This window comes from Lissotriton vulgaris, chromosome 7 (assembly GCF_964263255.1).
Source record: "Lissotriton vulgaris chromosome 7, aLisVul1.2, whole genome shotgun sequence".
Classification (NCBI taxonomy): Eukaryota; Metazoa; Chordata; class Amphibia; order Caudata; family Salamandridae; genus Lissotriton; species Lissotriton vulgaris.
The window spans coordinates 1,374,756,558-1,374,773,821 of NC_141695.1; positions in this window are offsets into that span (position 1 = coordinate 1,374,756,558).

Consider the following 17,264-nt stretch of genomic DNA (forward strand, 5'->3'; position numbering starts at 1 on the left):
CCTGCTGGGATTTCTCCGTTGTTGTTACTTTATAGCCAATGTTGTAAATAGAGGAGACTACCCGGTGTGACATGCTAATTTATTTTTCTGTTTGTTGTGCAGGGGTGGTGTCACATGTCACAATGGTACTTAAAAAGACGCTTTACAGGCACCATGTCTGCTTTCGTTTTGGAATTGTCCCACGTTGTCTTTTTTGGCTTTCGTATTACAAAAAGCATTGCTTTCTGTTAGAATGCGAATTATGTAGGTACTCTATATTTCTCCCTTATTTCTCCTGCACAATTTAAAATTATTTCGGGAAATTACATTTTGTGTGTATGCTTGCATTTGTTGCTCCACATCATCTCCAAACATCAAGAGCTTTGCAATGAATACCAGGGTTGCTTTTTTGTCTAAAATGTAAAGCTAACAATGTTTTCTGCCCTGTTTAAAAATGCGTTTTGCACCTGGGCTTTCTTATTCTTTTACTAGTCCTAGGATTGCTGTCTCTAAGCAATGCATTGCCATATTTATCTTAACTACACACAGATTTTAATGCTTTTGAGTCTGATTTGTCACTAACTTCTTGATATTGCATTTTGCGCTTTACATTCACACTGAAACTATTGCTGCTTCACACCATCTCCAAAGCTGAGGGAGCCATTATTAAGCTTCAAACATTGTGATATTACTTTGTGCTAGTACTTTGCAGTACCACTCTGAATTCTGCATTACCCCGATGCACTGTACAATATTACCATGCACTACAACGCTTTACTATTACTTGCCTACTAGTGTGCACTAACAGTCAGTACTACCAGTGTGCGTTACCAGTCTGCAAGTAGTCTGCAGTACCAGTCTACATTACTAGCCTGCGCTACTAGTCTCCGTTACCAGTGCTTATAATAACGTGTTCTAACATGTGTTGTTAAAGCATGTGTGTAAAAAAACAGTTATCAATTCATAAGGGAGCGCATGTGTTTTGCATGAGAAGGGAAGCCATAATTCAATGCAGATTGCAGTCTGTACTACCACTATGAGATCTGCAGAACCACTAAGAACTACCACTCTGTGCAATGCATTACCACTATACACTAATTCTCTGCACTATTACTCTGCAATATCAATCTACACTTGTCGATATTTATTAAACTTAGTGTGTTTTTCATTACTGCTAAGTTAATATAAACAGTGAGATGGACTTTCAATAGAGTGCATGTCGTGCTTTATTTTTTTACAAAGCAGTAACTAGCGGGAAATGGGCACGATTAGTGCAAAATGAGCACGATGTTTTTGAGTAAGCCTATGTGTTTAACAGTGCTTTACTTAGTCTTCCCACAGGATTAGGAGTTACCAGCAGAGTAATTTTTAATGCTTTCATTGTCTATGGCGCCATACTAGGCGTTTCCTGCACACTGATTTTTTTAAATGCTTTATATTGTAGTTGGCGTCGTATTAGAGGTTTCCCGTAAATTCATTTGCAAATCTTGTACAACAGGCGTCTAATCGTGCTTTGCATGTTGTTGGCGCCATTACAACTGTTTGCATGCACATTGATTTGCAGGTCTGGTTAAAACGAGCGTTGCGTTAAAATTGTACACAGAAGTGCTATCCTTTCATAATTAATGTTAGAGTATGCACATTGTTTTCTTTGTTTCACGGCAATTGTTTAGTTATCAATTCGAGAGGGAGGGCATGGGTGTCACATGAGAGAAAGCCAAACGTCGATGCAGTTGGTGTTCGGCTTGTATATCTAACAGACTTTGGCTCATAGGAAAACAGAGGTACAAAATTAAGACGTACGGGCTTTTGAATGGAAGCTTTTATTTAATGGAAGCGTGGCATTCATTCGTGAAATACTTTTGGGAAATATAATTAAAATATCACGCATAATGTGCTACTGTAGTATGCTAAGTCTAACTTAATTTGCCATAAGTTACCGCCTTTAAAAAGACAGAGGCAATTTTATTTAATATGCTTATAAACGTTTTTTAACATGTGTTAAGCGACGTGCTTTACAAAAAAAGCTTCTATTTAATTTAAGCATGACATTTATTTGTGGTACACTTTTGGTAAATATAATTAAAAGAGCATGCAAAACATAGCACTGTAGCATGCTAATTACCCAGAAGTCAGTAGCATTAAAAGTATATAAGCAACTTTATTTAATATGCTTAGAACACGTTGCTGTAACATGTTTTCTTACAGCATGATTTTAAAAAAACAGCAACACAATCCAAATGTACTTCAGTTAAAAGTTCCTATATTCAGAGGCTGGCCTGGTGGGATTTCTCTGTTGATGTTACTTTACAACCAAAGTTGTAAATAGAGGGGAGTACCAAGTGTGACATGCTAATTCGTCTTTCCTGTTTGTTGTGCAAGGGTGGTGTTACATGTCACAACGATACTTAAAAAGACGCTTTCCAGGCGCCATGTCTGCTTTCTGTTTTAGGAGTGTCACACGTTGCTTTTTTCGGCTTTCGTCTTATAAAAAGCATTGTTTTATTTAATAATACAAAGTATGTACCTACTCTATATTTATTGTCAAACTTCTCCTACACAGTTCAAAATTATTTCGGTAAATTACATTTGGTGGGTATGCTTGCAGTTTTGTTGCTCCACATTATACCCAAATATCAGGTAGTTTGCATTAAACATTATCGTTGGCTTTTGTCTAAAATGTACACCTGCAATAACATTGAGGATGTGCAGTAGCTGTCAGCAAACTGAGATGTTGTGCAACAAAAGTTTACTTTTACTATCTGTAACAACGCCTTTTATCATACTTTCAATACAATCATGCATAGCAAATGCCCAGAATCATTGTTACTACATTTAGCATTGATAACACTAGTTCTTAATTACCTGTTGTTGCGTAACTGCTCTCCTTACACATCATATATTCCCTTTTGCATTGCTCTATCACTAAACTATCTTTTTTGTCCTGTTCAAAAATGCATTTTGCAGTTACGCTTTCTTATTCCCCTACTAGGGCTAGGATTGCTGTCTCCAAAGAATGCATTGCTATACTCTTTTTAACTACACAGAAATCTCTATGCTTTTGAGTCTGAGTTGCTATCAACTCCTTAAACTTGCATTTTCCAGTTTACATTTACACAAACTATTGCAGCTTCACACCATCTCCAAAGAAGAGGAAGTTTTTAAGCACTCCAAACATTGTGATATTACTCTGCGTCACCACTCTGAGCCACCATTCTGTGCCACCATTCTGTGCCACCACTCTGTGCCACCACTCTGTGCCACCACTCTGTGCCACCACTCTGCGCCACCACTCTATCTAACACTCTGCGCCGCCACTCTGCGCCGCCACTCTGCGCCACCACTCTGCGTTGCCACTCTGCGCCGCCACTCTGCGCTGCCACTCTGCGCTGCCACTCTGCGCCGCCACTCTGCGCCGCCACTCTGCATTGCCACTCTGCGCCGCCACTCTGCGACACTACTCTGTGTCACCACTCTGCCCCGCCACTCTGTGCCACCACTATGTGCAACCACTCTGCGCCACCACTCTGCGCCACCACTCTGAGCCACCATTCTGTGCCACCACTCTGTGCCACCACTCTGCGCCACCACTCTGCGCCACCACTCTGCGCCGCCACTCTGCGCCGCCACTCTGCGCCGCCACTCTGCGCCGCCACTCTGCGCCGCCACTCTGCGTTGCCACTCTGCGCCGCCACTCTGCGCCACCACTCTGCGCCACCACTCTGCGCCACCACTCTGCGCCACCACTCTGCGCCACCACTCTGCGCCACCACTCTGCGCCACCACTCTGCGCCACCACTCTGCGCCGCCACTCTGTGCTGCCACTCTGTGCTGCCACTCTGCACCACCACTCTGCACCACCACTCTGCACCACCACTCTGCACCACCACTCTGCACCACCACTCTGTGTTGCTACTCTGCGCCACCACTCTGCGCCGCCACTCTGCGCTGCCACTCTGCGCCATCACTGTGCGCCACCACTCTGCGCAGCCACTCTGCGCCACCACTCTGCGCCGCCACTCTGCGCCGCCACTCTGTGCCACTACTCTGCGCCACCACTCTGCGCCACCACTCTGCGCCACCACTCTGCGCCACCACTCTGCGCCACCACTCTGCGCCACCACTCTGCCCTGCCACTCTGCCCTGCCACTCTGCCCTGCCACTCTGCCCTGCCACTCTGTGCCACCACTATGCGCAGCCACTCTGCGCCACCACTCTGTGCTGCCACTCTGCGCTGCCACTCTGCGCTGCCACTCTGCGTCACCACCCTGCGCCACCACCCTGCGCCACCACCCTGCACTGCCACTCTGCACCGCCGCTCTGCGTTACCGCTCTGCACCACCACTCTGCGCCACCACTCTGCGCCGCCACTCTGCGCCGCCACTCTGCGCCGCCACTCTGCGCTGCCACTCTGTGCTGCCACTCTGCGCCGCCACTCTGCACCACCACTCTGCACCACCACTCTGTGTTGCTACTCTGCGCCACCACCCTGCGCCGCCACTCTGCGCCACCACTCTGCGCTGCCACTCTGCGCCACCACTGTGCGCCGCCACTCTGCGCCACCACTCTGCGCCGCCACTCTGTGCCACCACTATGCGCAGCCACTCTGCGCCTCCACTCTGTGCCACTACTCTGCGCCACCACTCTGCGCCACCACTCTGCGCCACCACTCTGCGCCACCACTCTGCGCCACCACTCTGCGCCACCACTCTGTGCCACCACTCTGCCCTGCCACTCTGCCCTGCCACTCTGTGCCACCACTATGCGCAGCCACTCTGCGCCACCACTCTGTGCTGCCACTCTGCGCTGCCACTCTGCGCTGCCACTCTGCGTCACCACCCTGCGCCACCACCCTGCGCCACCACCCTGCACTGCCACTCTGCACCGCCGCTCTGCGTTACCGCTCTGCACCACCACTCTGCGCCACCACTCTGCGCCGCCACTCTGCGCCGCCACTCTGCGCCGCCACTCTGCGCTGCCACTCTGTGCTGCCACTCTGCGCCGCCACTCTGCACCACCACTCTGCACCACCACTCTGTGTTGCTACTCTGCGCCACCACCCTGCGCCGCCACTCTGCGCCACCACTCTGCGCTGCCACTCTGCGCCACCACTGTGCGCCGCCACTCTGCGCCACCACTCTGCGCCGCCACTCTGTGCCACCACTATGCGCAGCCACTCTGCGCCTCCACTCTGTGCCACTACTCTGTGTCACCACTCTGCGCCACCACTCTGCGCCACCACTCTGCGCCACCACTCTGCCCTGCCACTCTGTGCCACCACTATGCGCAGCCACTCTGCGCCACCACTCTGTGCTGCCACTCTGCGCTGCCACTCTGCGCCGCCACTCTGCGTCACCACCCTGCGCCACCACCCTGCGCCACCACCCTGCACTGCCACTCTGCACTGCCGCTCTGCGTTACCGCTCTGCACCACCACTCTGCCTCACCACTCTGTGCCATCACTCTGTGCTACCACTCTGTGCTACCACTCTGTGCTACCACTCTGTGCTACCACTCTGTGCCACCACTCTGTGTTGCTACTCTGTGCCACCACTCTGTGCCACCACTCTGTTGTCACTCTGCACCGCCACTCTGCGTCACCACCCTGCGCCACCACCCTGCATCACCATACTGCACCGCCACTCTGCACCACCACTCTGCACTGCCACTCTGCGTTACCGCTCTGCGCCACCACTCTGCGCCACCACTCTGCACCACCACTCAGCGCCACCACTCAGCGCCACCATTCTGTGCCACCACTTTGCACTATCATTCTGCAACTACTCTGCACTACCACTCTGATCTAATATTATTCATTACAACTCTATTTTCTGCATATTACTATGCACTCTGTATTATTACTCTCCAATATGCACTACTAAACTGCAATCTGCACTACACATTTGCATTATGCATTATTATTGCAGTAAATATCTACATTACCACTTGCTCTTTCAATCTCCACTCTGCATTAATACTTGCATTCTTTGTTATTACTCTGCTTTACCACTGTCCACACTACCCAGCAAAACCATAACACGGTAACATAATTAAAAAATACTATGATATTATTTACAGATATAACTACATTCGTCAGACTAATATCATATATGAATAATACTGCCACATCATTTATAAGCATCTCCACATTTTTACGATACATTCCATATCACTCAAAATTAGCAACTCATTAATCATAGATAAAAAAAAATCATACTCAAAAAGCATTACATTATTTAAGAACTCAAATACATTACGAACAAATCACATTAGTTATAAACACGATCGCATCACTGAGGAATACAAACACATCCGAAAAATGACTCAACATTACTTATATTATGAGCACATTACTCAGAGACAACAGTACATTTGTCAGAAATACTCAAAAATTAATGTGACTAACTAGATTTAAAAATTTGTGAACACGTGCAAACTTTTCATAAATAAGCAGCTATTTAACTCCACATATTTGCTAACTAGATTTAAAGAAATATGAACACGTGCAGACTTTTCATAAATAAGCAGCTATTTCACTGCACATATTGAATGCGAACACGTGTCTTAATATACGATGTATTTACATGTTATATTTTCTTGCTGTGCTATTTTGAAAAAGGTTAACATATTTATTAATATACTAATAACGAATAAGTGCATATAATATTATGCTTTGGGTAAAACAGAAACTAACTTAGATTTCCTAAAATGTAGTCCGATTTGAAGAAACGAAACTGCAACAACTTTAACGTTCGCCTTTGCCCTTTTCGTTTCCATTGACATTTAGCAGCCAGCCTTTTTCGCACTTACCCATTTTCTCACTAACCCTATGCATTTTTTCTAAACAACCCTTTGTATTTTATTGCCCTTGGAGACTCCTATCAGATAAGAAGATCCTACTTAAACTGAAACTCAAAAGACTTGGTACAGACATTGATACTTGGCGTCAGCAAACTTCTCTTGGATTGCGCTCTGTTATTATTCCTATACTTCGACTACGCATTTACAAACATTTGGAATTATTTCCAAATTGCTATTGCAAAAGGTAAGCTTCTTTTTGACTTTTTCGAAAGATAGCCTTAAATTATAACTATACAGAATTTAGCAAAAAGCATCTTTAATTTAATATATCTAATTTACTATGACTTTAGAATGTTATTTAAAGCTTATAACTTATTATATTTACGTGCATATAATTATTTGCAACGTTTTCCTTACAGCAAAATTACTTGGAGTACTTGGCTAAAGCGTTTACGACTACAGGACACAAAATTGTAATTTGAAACAAACGCTAGAAATTTGGACACCATAAAACGTGAGTGGTTACGCAATTTAAAATTATTCTGTACTTTTGAAGTTAAATTCATGCTATTAAAAAATTATATATAGTAGCAAGAATTATCTTTGACAAGGTTAGCCAAGGTAGTATATAAATAGTATGTAATTATATATTTCCGCTAGCAAAATGGAACTGCGCAACTTAGTATTCTCCTGGCAATTCGCCTCGGCAATATTTACATCGGTTCAATTTGGAATTTAGCAGAACATAGGATCGTTATTAATATTCGCAAACGCATTCCCAAAAATAAATACGATATTTAACATAGCAGTACCTGTGATAATTATTAACAAATACAAATGCGATTGGAAATATTCATATAAGTAGGTGTTGGACAGTTATTTCAAAATACAAATGCAATTGAAAATACTTTTACGCAGTAAAAATCGCCACACAGCCAATATTTGAACAAGCTTCGCTATATATTTACAGTGATAACAATGATTGTTTGTACGTAATTTTATAAGTTAGATATTTTGCAAGTCAGCGACGGCTCGTAAAGGGAGTTACGGTAGGGCATGAGAATAGGGAGGGAGAGGGGCAGGGCGGAGGTTGCTAAAAAACGGCATATGGATACTTGCAGGTAAGTAAACAATTTAATTAATAAAACAAATTTTGCACCTCGCACTGCATTGTATTTTGCGATCCAAGGAGCACTACGAAATTCGTTTTATTAATTAAATGGTTAACTTATTTGCAATTATCCATATGTTAGTTTCTAGCAACGTCCGCCCTGCCCTTCACCCTCTCCACGCTCTTGCCCCGGCGTAACTGCCTCCACAATTCGTCGCTGTTGCAAGCATACATAAAGTAGCAATGACTTAAAAATGCATCACATATATATATAAATAAACATACTAATATTATCACAAGCATTGTTATTTAGGAAACATTTCTTCACGCGTTCGTGTAAAAGTCGCTTTTGGAAATGTAAAATACGCTTTAACGACATAGCAAAGTTTTACAGCACGCTTCGATATTCTAAAGTAGCAATGCTTAAAAAATAAATATTAATGCTTTTATACATGTAACTATTTTGCTAAGCATCGCGATTTTACATTTGAAACGCACGATACTGTGCATACCAGTCAGTTTATGTTATTCAATTTACAAGCATTGCATCGTTGTAAACTTTTACCGCACGCTTCGATGTTTTACACAATTTACGTAATACCACTTTAAAACTGTATTTCGCATACTGCTAAAATTTATTATTAAGTATTTACTCCAATAATTATCGAAGACGCATTTTTATGACAATAAGAAAGCAGTAAGTTACACATGCGTCTAAATATGCGCGAAAAACATTACATTCGAACAACGCTTACATACTAATTTTTAATGTACAGTAACTTCATGCATCGAATTTAAATACCGACAAATATCAAAAGTTATTACTTACTGTTAATACTCGCATTACAAACAGTTGAAATCTTCGACAAAGTCCTGATCTCGCAGTAAAGACTTAGCGTACTGTACGTCAATCCGTACGTTGCATTACGGAATACAAAGCGGCAATAGTGATTGGCTACTAAAAAGACGTCACTTCAAAAAATGCGATGCTTTTAGACACGTAACGCCACGCAGCGATAGAAATCGACATTGTTAAAGTAATATTACGTGTTTATACATGCGTATATGTTTTTTAACAAAATACCTAGAAATAAAAGATTCACGTGGCATTTTTAAATGCCATGCTTTTAGATACGTAATACCACGCAGCGATAGGTTACTATTGTCAAAGTAATATTACGTGTATATACCTTAAAAATAAAAGGTTCACGTTTCAAAAAATGCGACGCTTTGAGACACGTAATGCCACGCATCGATAGAAATTGCCATTGTCAAAGTAATATTACGTGTTTATACATGCGTATATGTTTTTTTAACAAAATACCTTGAAAAAAAAGATTCAGGTGGCATTTTTAAATGCGATGCTTTTAGATACGTAATACCACGCAGCGATAGGTTACTATTGTCAAAGTAATATTACGTGTATATATCTTAAACATAAAAGATTTACGTTTCAAAAAATGCGACGCTTTGAGACACGTAACGCCACGCATCGATAGAAATCGCCATTGTCAAAGTAATATTACGTGTTTATACATGCGTATATGTTTTTTGACAAAATACCTTGAAATAAAAGATTCACGTGGCATTTTTAAATGCGATGCTTTTAAATACGTAATACCACGCAGCGATAGAAATTACTATTGTCAAGTAATATTACGTGTTTATACCTTAAAAATAAAAGATTCATGTGCCATATATTTAACGAAACATACTACACAAAACATATTCATTATTGGCATTAGAATAACACTTACATACTAGTATTTACCGTACAGTTATTTCATGCATCCATTAATACCTTCGTAAATGCAAAGATATATTACTTACTAATAATAGTCAAATAACGAACAGTTGAAATCTTTCACAAAGACCGTAAATATTAGTAAAATTAGCCTACTTTACGTTGATCCGCGCGTTGCAAATGCATCGACATACATAACTTACTAAAATACGTCAATATTGCATTTTATATATAACAACTAACATATACTGTTTGCAAATATCGTTATCATACAGCACAAAGAAGTTAGCAATATAATGATATATTAACAGTCAAAAAAAAGCAAAAATACATTAGCAACAGCAAAATACACGTACAAATAAATATCCATTGACAGCATACTAACATTTTTTAATATGCATTCTTTTTAAACTTAATTAACATATGCGATGCTTACAACATGTTATATGCGTGTACTCTTACGTATCGGAAAAAAGCAAATAATTATAATCAACGTTAAAAATTACATTAAAGTAAAAGTATAAAATAGTTATCTAATTCATGCATTTTAAACAGTAATTACATTAAATATATATTACTTACGATTAAGGAACACATCGGGAACAGCCAACTCCTTCACACGCCGCGAGACTCGTATTAAAGAGTTTGCGTACCTACGTCATTACCACGTTGCATCACGTGATGCAAATCGACAGATGTGATTGGCTACCGATCGCGGTAGTAAAATACAAGCAAGATAGCACGTAAAGCGCCGCGCAACCACACAAAAGAAAATCTCCATAACAGTAATATTACGATACCGATAAAAAAATAAGTATGACATATACCATATATAAACAGAATTTCTGCATGTTAGATGGAAGCCTACTAAAAGCAATATACTTGATGAACATGTGTTATAAGTGCAAGTTTCAGGGCTCAATGTCTTTACCTAATAGCGCAATCATTGAGGAATATACTTTTGTGTTCGTTATTAAACAGTTTGCAGCAGCTAATGTTGGCAAGAAAAGACATTATACATAGTATGCACATAGGTAAACACATTAACATTGTGGTCAGTATATATGAACATGTGATACACAGTATTTAAAGGAGAGTTTTTAAGTTTCCTTTTAAATCAAAATGCCATATATAAGTACAAACTATAGACTTGGAGAAAGAGAATTTCTGCATGTTAGATGGAGGCCTGCTGAAAGCAATATGTTTGATGGATGGTAAATGGTGGTTTTTGATTCAAATTGAGGTCACATAGTCGCAATGTAGTTATTGTATGAAAACAGTTAAGTTGCTTGAAAATACACTGATAATCTGCTGTAGCAGCCAGGCTCTATAGGAAGCGTTCTACTGTTCTGTTACATAATATCTATACCTGTAGTGCACTGTCTATTGAGTTTGTACATATGAGTTGATTTTAAAGGCTAAGGATGAGAATGGAAAAGATATCATGGGGGTGACAGACGGAGAAGGAGGTCAACATCTGGGAATCTTTACAAATATAACAAAGTGTAGAAAACTGGAAAATAGCAATATGTTCATTCAATTGTTTTTTGAACTTCAATGAAAGCTCCACATGATTCACGTTGCATGGGCATGACATGATGATATACCACAAATACATCCCTGTGTGTTGGAATATGCGAGATTCAGTGCTCAATGTCATACTAAATAGCATAATCAACATGTGGCATATAGTTTTGTGTTGCTTATGAAGCAGTTTTGTAAAAAGGAGACTTGGGCCATATTCTGGTTATTCATGAATCTATTATTTGAAGTGCTTGCATTCTATTTTTCGTATACTTTTAGACATCAAATCATTATAATAGATTGGTAGTGGTAATGTTTTAATAGGCAAACTTAAAAAAGTAATGTTCCATATTTACAAACTTGCTTTTTTTATGCATTTCAATTTATGTTGCCTTTCCACTTGTAAACAAATTAGATCATATGTCCTATTAGAGAAACTAAGAATTAATCATTATGACTAAGAACACAGTTTGAATTTGTTATGCACTTTAATAAGAGACACAAGGGACTTGATAGGTCGTAGCATTGAGCATTTGCCTAGCAATACCAGGAATTTTTTATGTACATAGCACACCAGGGAACTTATCAGTCTAAAAACTCAGAAAAACACAGTTGCACTATTGTTGCACATAATAATCAGGAAATACTTCTTAAATATATATATCTGAAGCTTCACTCTAATGCTCCACTCTGAAGCTCTACCATGAAGCTCCACTCTGAAGCTTTACTCTGAAGCTCCACTCTGAAGCTCCATTCTGAAGCTCCACTCTGAAGCTCCACTCTGAAGCTTTACTCTGAATATGCACTCTAAAGCTCCACTCTGAACGTTCACTCTGAAGCTTTACTCTGAAGCTCCACTCTGAAGCTCCACTATGAAGCTCCACTCTGAAGCTCCATTCTGAAGCTGCACTCTGAAGCTTCATTCTGAAGCTCCACTCTAAAGCTCCACTCTGCACTCTAAAGCTACTCTGAAGCTCCACTCTGAAGGTTTACTCTGAAGCTCCACTCTGAATCTGCACTCTAAAGCTCCACTGTGAATCTGCATTCTAAAGCTCCACTCTAAATATGCACTCTAAAGCTCCACTCTGAATGTTTACTCTGAAGATTTACTCTGAAGCTCCACTCTGAAGCTCCACTCTTAAGCTCCACTCTGAATATGGAGTCTAAAGCTCCACTCTAAAGCTCCACTCTAAATATGCATTCTACAGCTCCACTCTGAATATGCACTCTAAAGCTTCACTCTGAAGCTCCACTCTGAAGCTGCACTCTGAAGCTTCATTCTGAAGCTCCACTCTAAAGCTCCACTCTGCACTCTAAAGCTACTCTGAAGCTCCACTCTGAAGGTTTACTCTGAAGCTCCACTCTGAATCTGCACTCGAAAGCTCCACTGTGAATCTGCATTCTAAAGCTCCACTCTGAATATGCACTCTAAAGCTCCACTCTGAATGTTTACTCTGAAGCTTTACTCTGAAGCTCCACTCTGAAGCTCCACTCTGAAGCTCCACTCTGAAGCTCCACTCTGAAGCTCCACTCTGAATATGCATTCTAAAGCTCCACTCTGAAGCTCTTTTGAATATGCATTCTACAGCTCACTCTAAATTTGCACTCTGAAGGTCCACTCTAAATGTTCACTCTAAAGCTTTACTCTGAAGCTCCACTCAAAAAATACACTCTAAAGCTTCACTCTGAAGCTCCACTCTGAAGCTCCACTGTGAAGCTTCACTCTGAAGCTCCACTCTGAAGCTCCACTCTGAAGCTCCACTCTGAAGCTCCACTCTGAAACACCACTCTGCATTCTAAAGCTACTCTGAAGCTCCACTCTGAAGGTTTACTCTGAAGCTCCACTCTGAAGCTTCATTCTGAAGCTCCACTCTAAAGCTCCACTCTGCACTCTGAAGCTACTCTGAAACTCCACTCTGAAGGCACTCTGAATCTGCATTGTACTGCTCCACTTTAAATATGCACTCTGACACTCCACTCTGAATGTTCACTCTAAAGCTTTACTCTGAAGCTCCACTCTGAATATGCACTCAAAAGCTTCACTCTGAAGCTCCACTCTGAAGCTCCACTCTGAAGCTCCACTCTGAAGCTCCACTCTGAAGCTCCACTCTGAAGCTTCACTCTGAAGCTCCACTCTGAAACTCCACTCTGCACTCTAAAGCTACTCTGAAGCTCCACTCTGAAGGTTTACTCTGAAGCTCCACTCTGAATCTGCACTCGAAAGCTCCACTGTGAATCTGCATTCTAAAGCTCCACTCTGAATATGCACTCTAAAGCTCCACTCTGAATGTTTACTCTGAAGCTTTACTCTGAAGCTCCACTCTGAAGCTCCACTCTGAAGCTCCACTCTGAAGCTCCACTCTGAAGCTCCACTCTGAATATGCATTCTAAAGCTCCACTCTGAAGCTCTTTTGAATATGCATTCTACAGCTCACTCTAAATTTGCACTCTGAAGGTCCACTCTAAATGTTCACTCTAAAGCTTTACTCTGAAGCTCCACTCAAAAAATACACTCTAAAGCTTCACTCTGAAGCTCCACTCTGAAGCTCCACTGTGAAGCTTCACTCTGAAGCTCCACTCTGAAGCTCCACTCTGAAGCTCCACTCTGAAGCTCCACGATGAAGCTTCACTCTGAAGCTCCACTCTGAAACACCACTCTGCATTCTAAAGCTACTCTGAAGCTCCACTCTGAAGGTTTACTCTGAAGCTCCACTCTGAAGCTTCATTCTGAAGCTCCACTCTAAAGCTCCACTCTGCACTCTGATGCTACTCTGAAACTCCACTCTGAAGGCACTCTATATCTGCATTGTACTGCTCCACTTTAAATATGCACTCTGACACTCCACTCTGAATGTTCACTCTAAAGCTTTACTCTGAAGCTCCACTCTGAATATGCACTCAAAAGCTTCACTCTGAAGCTCCACTCTGAAGCTCCACTCTGAAGCTCCACTCTGAAGCTCCACTCTGAAGCTTCACTCTGAAGCTCCACTCTGAAACTCCACTCTGCACTCTAAAGCTACTCTGAAGCTCCACTCTGAAGGTTTACTCTGAAGCTCCACTCTGAAGCTCCACTCTGAAGCTCCACTCTGAAGCTCCACTCTGAAGCTCCACTCTGAAGCTCCACTCTGAATATGCATTCTAAAGCTCCACTCTGAAGCTCTTTTGAATATGCATTCTACAGCTCACTCTAAATTTGCACTCTGAAGGTCCACTCTAAATGTTCACTCTAAAGCTTTACTCTGAAACTCCAATCAAAAAATACACTCTAAAGCTTCACTCTGAAGCTCCACTCTGAAGCTCCACTGTGAAGCTTCACTCTGAAGCTCCACTCTGAAGCTCCACTCTGAAGCTCCACTCTGAAGCTCCACGATGAAGCTTCACTCTGAAGCTCCACTCTGAAACACCACTCTGCATTCTAAAGCTACTCTGAAGCTCCACTCTGAAGGTTTACTCTGAAGCTCCACTCTGAAGCTTCATTCTGAAGCTCCACTCTAAAGCTCCACTCTGCACTCTGAAGCTACTCTGAAACTCCACTCTGAAGGCACTCTGAATCTGCATTGTACTGCTCCACTTTAAATATGCACTCTGACACTCCACTCTGAATGTTCACTCTAAAGCTTTACTCTGAAGCTCCACTCTGAATATGCACTCAAAAGCTTCACTCTGAAGCTCCACTCTGAAGCTCCACTCTGAAGCTCCACTCTGAAGCTCCACTCTGAAGCTCCACTCTGAAGCTTCACTCTGAAGCTCCACTCTGAAACTCCACTCTGCACTCTAAAGCTACTCTGAAGCTCCACTCTGAAGGTTTACTCTGAAGCTCCACTCTGAATCTGCACTCGAAAGCTCCACTGTGAATCTGCATTCTAAAGCTCCACTCTGAATATGCACTCTAAAGCTCCACTCTGAATGTTTACTCTGAAGCTTTACTCTGAAGCTCCACTCTGAAGCTCCACTCTGAAGCTCCACTCTGAAGCTCCACTCTGAAGCTCCACTCTGAATATGCATTCTAAAGCTCCACTCTGAAGCTCTTTTGAATATGCATTCTACAGCTCACTCTAAATTTGCACTCTGAAGGTCCACTCTAAATGTTCACTCTAAAGCTTTACTCTGAAGCTCCACTCAAAAAATACACTCTAAAGCTTCACTCTGAAGCTCCACTCTGAAGCTCCACTGTGAAGCTTCACTCTGAAGCTCCACTCTGAAGCTCCACTCTGAAGCTCCACTCTGAAGCTCCACGATGAAGCTTCACTCTGAAGCTCCACTCTGAAACACCACTCTGCATTCTAAAGCTACTCTGAAGCTCCACTCTGAAGGTTTACTCTGAAGCTCCACTCTGAAGCTTCATTCTGAAGCTCCACTCTAAAGCTCCACTCTGCACTCTGATGCTACTTTAAAACTCCACTCTGAAGGCACTCTATATCTGCATTGTACTGCTCCACTTTAAATATGCACTCTGACACTCCACTCTGAATGTTCACTCTAAAGCTTTACTCTGAAGCTCCACTCTGAATATGCACTCAAAAGCTTCACTCTGAAGCTCCACTCTGAAGCTCCACTCTGAAGCTCCACTCTGAAGCTCCACTCTGAAGCTTCACTCTGAAGCTCCACTCTGAAACTCCACTCTGCACTCTAAAGCTACTCTGAAGCTCCACTCTGAAGGTTTACTCTGAAGCTCCACTCTGAAGCTCCACTCTGAAGCTCCACTCTGAAGCTCCACTCTGAAGCTCCACTCTGAAGCTCCACTCTGAATATGCATTCTAAAGCTCCACTCTGAAGCTCTTTTGAATATGCATTCTACAGCTCACTCTAAATTTGCACTCTGAAGGTCCACTCTAAATGTTCACTCTAAAGCTTTACTCTGAAACTCCAATCAAAAAATACACTCTAAAGCTTCACTCTGAAGCTCCACTCTGAAGCTCCACTGTGAAGCTTCACTCTGAAGCTCCACTCTGAAGCTCCACTCTGAAGCTCCACTCTGAAGCTCCACGATGAAGCTTCACTCTGAAGCTCCACTCTGAAACACCACTCTGCATTCTAAAGCTACTCTGAAGCTCCACTCTGAAGGTTTACTCTGAAGCTCCACTCTGAAGCTTCATTCTGAAGCTCCACTCTAAAGCTCCACTCTGCACTCTGAAGCTACTCTGAAACTCCACTCTGAAGGCACTCTGAATCTGCATTGTACTGCTCCACTTTAAATATGCACTCTGACACTCCACTCTGAATGTTCACTCTAAAGCTTTACTCTGAAGCTCCACTCTGAATATGCACTCAAAAGCTTCACTCTGAAGCTCCACTCTGAAGCTCCACTCTGAAGCTCCACTCTGAAGCTCCACTCTGAAGCTCCACTCTGAAGCTTCACTCTGAAGCTCCACTCTGAATATGGAGTCTAAAGCTCCACTCTAAAGCTCCACTCTAAATATGCATTCTACAGCTCCACTCTGAATATGCACTCTAAAGCTTCACTCTGAAGCTCCACTCTGAAGCTGCACTCTGAAGCTTCATTCTGAAGCTCCACTCTAAAGCTCCACTCTGCACTCTAAAGCTACTCTGAAGCTCCACTCTGAAGGTTTACTCTGAAGCTCCACTCTGAATCTGCACTCTAAAGCTCCACTGTGAATCTGCATTCTAAAGCTCCACTCTAAATATGCACTCTAAAGCTCCACTCTGAATGTTTACTCTGAAGCTTTACTCTGAAGCTCCACTCTGAAGCCCCACTCTTAAGCTCCACTCTGAATATGGAGTCTAAAGCTCCACTCTAAAGCTCCACTCTAAATATGCATTCTACAGCTCCACTCTGAATATGCACTCTAAAGCTTCACTCTGAAGCTCCACTCTGAAGCTGCACTCTGAAGCTTCATTCTGAAGCTCCACTCTGAAGCTGCACTCTGAAGCTTCATTCTGAAGCTCCACTCTAAAGCTCCACTCTGCACTCTAAAGCTACTCTGAAGCTCCACTCTGAAGGTTTACTCTGAAGCTCCACTCTGAATCTGCACTCGAAAGCTCCACTGTGAATCTGCATTCTAAAGCTCCACTCTGAATATGCACTCTAAAGCTCCACTCTGAATGTTTACTCTGAAGCTTTACTCTGAAGCTCCACTCTGAAGC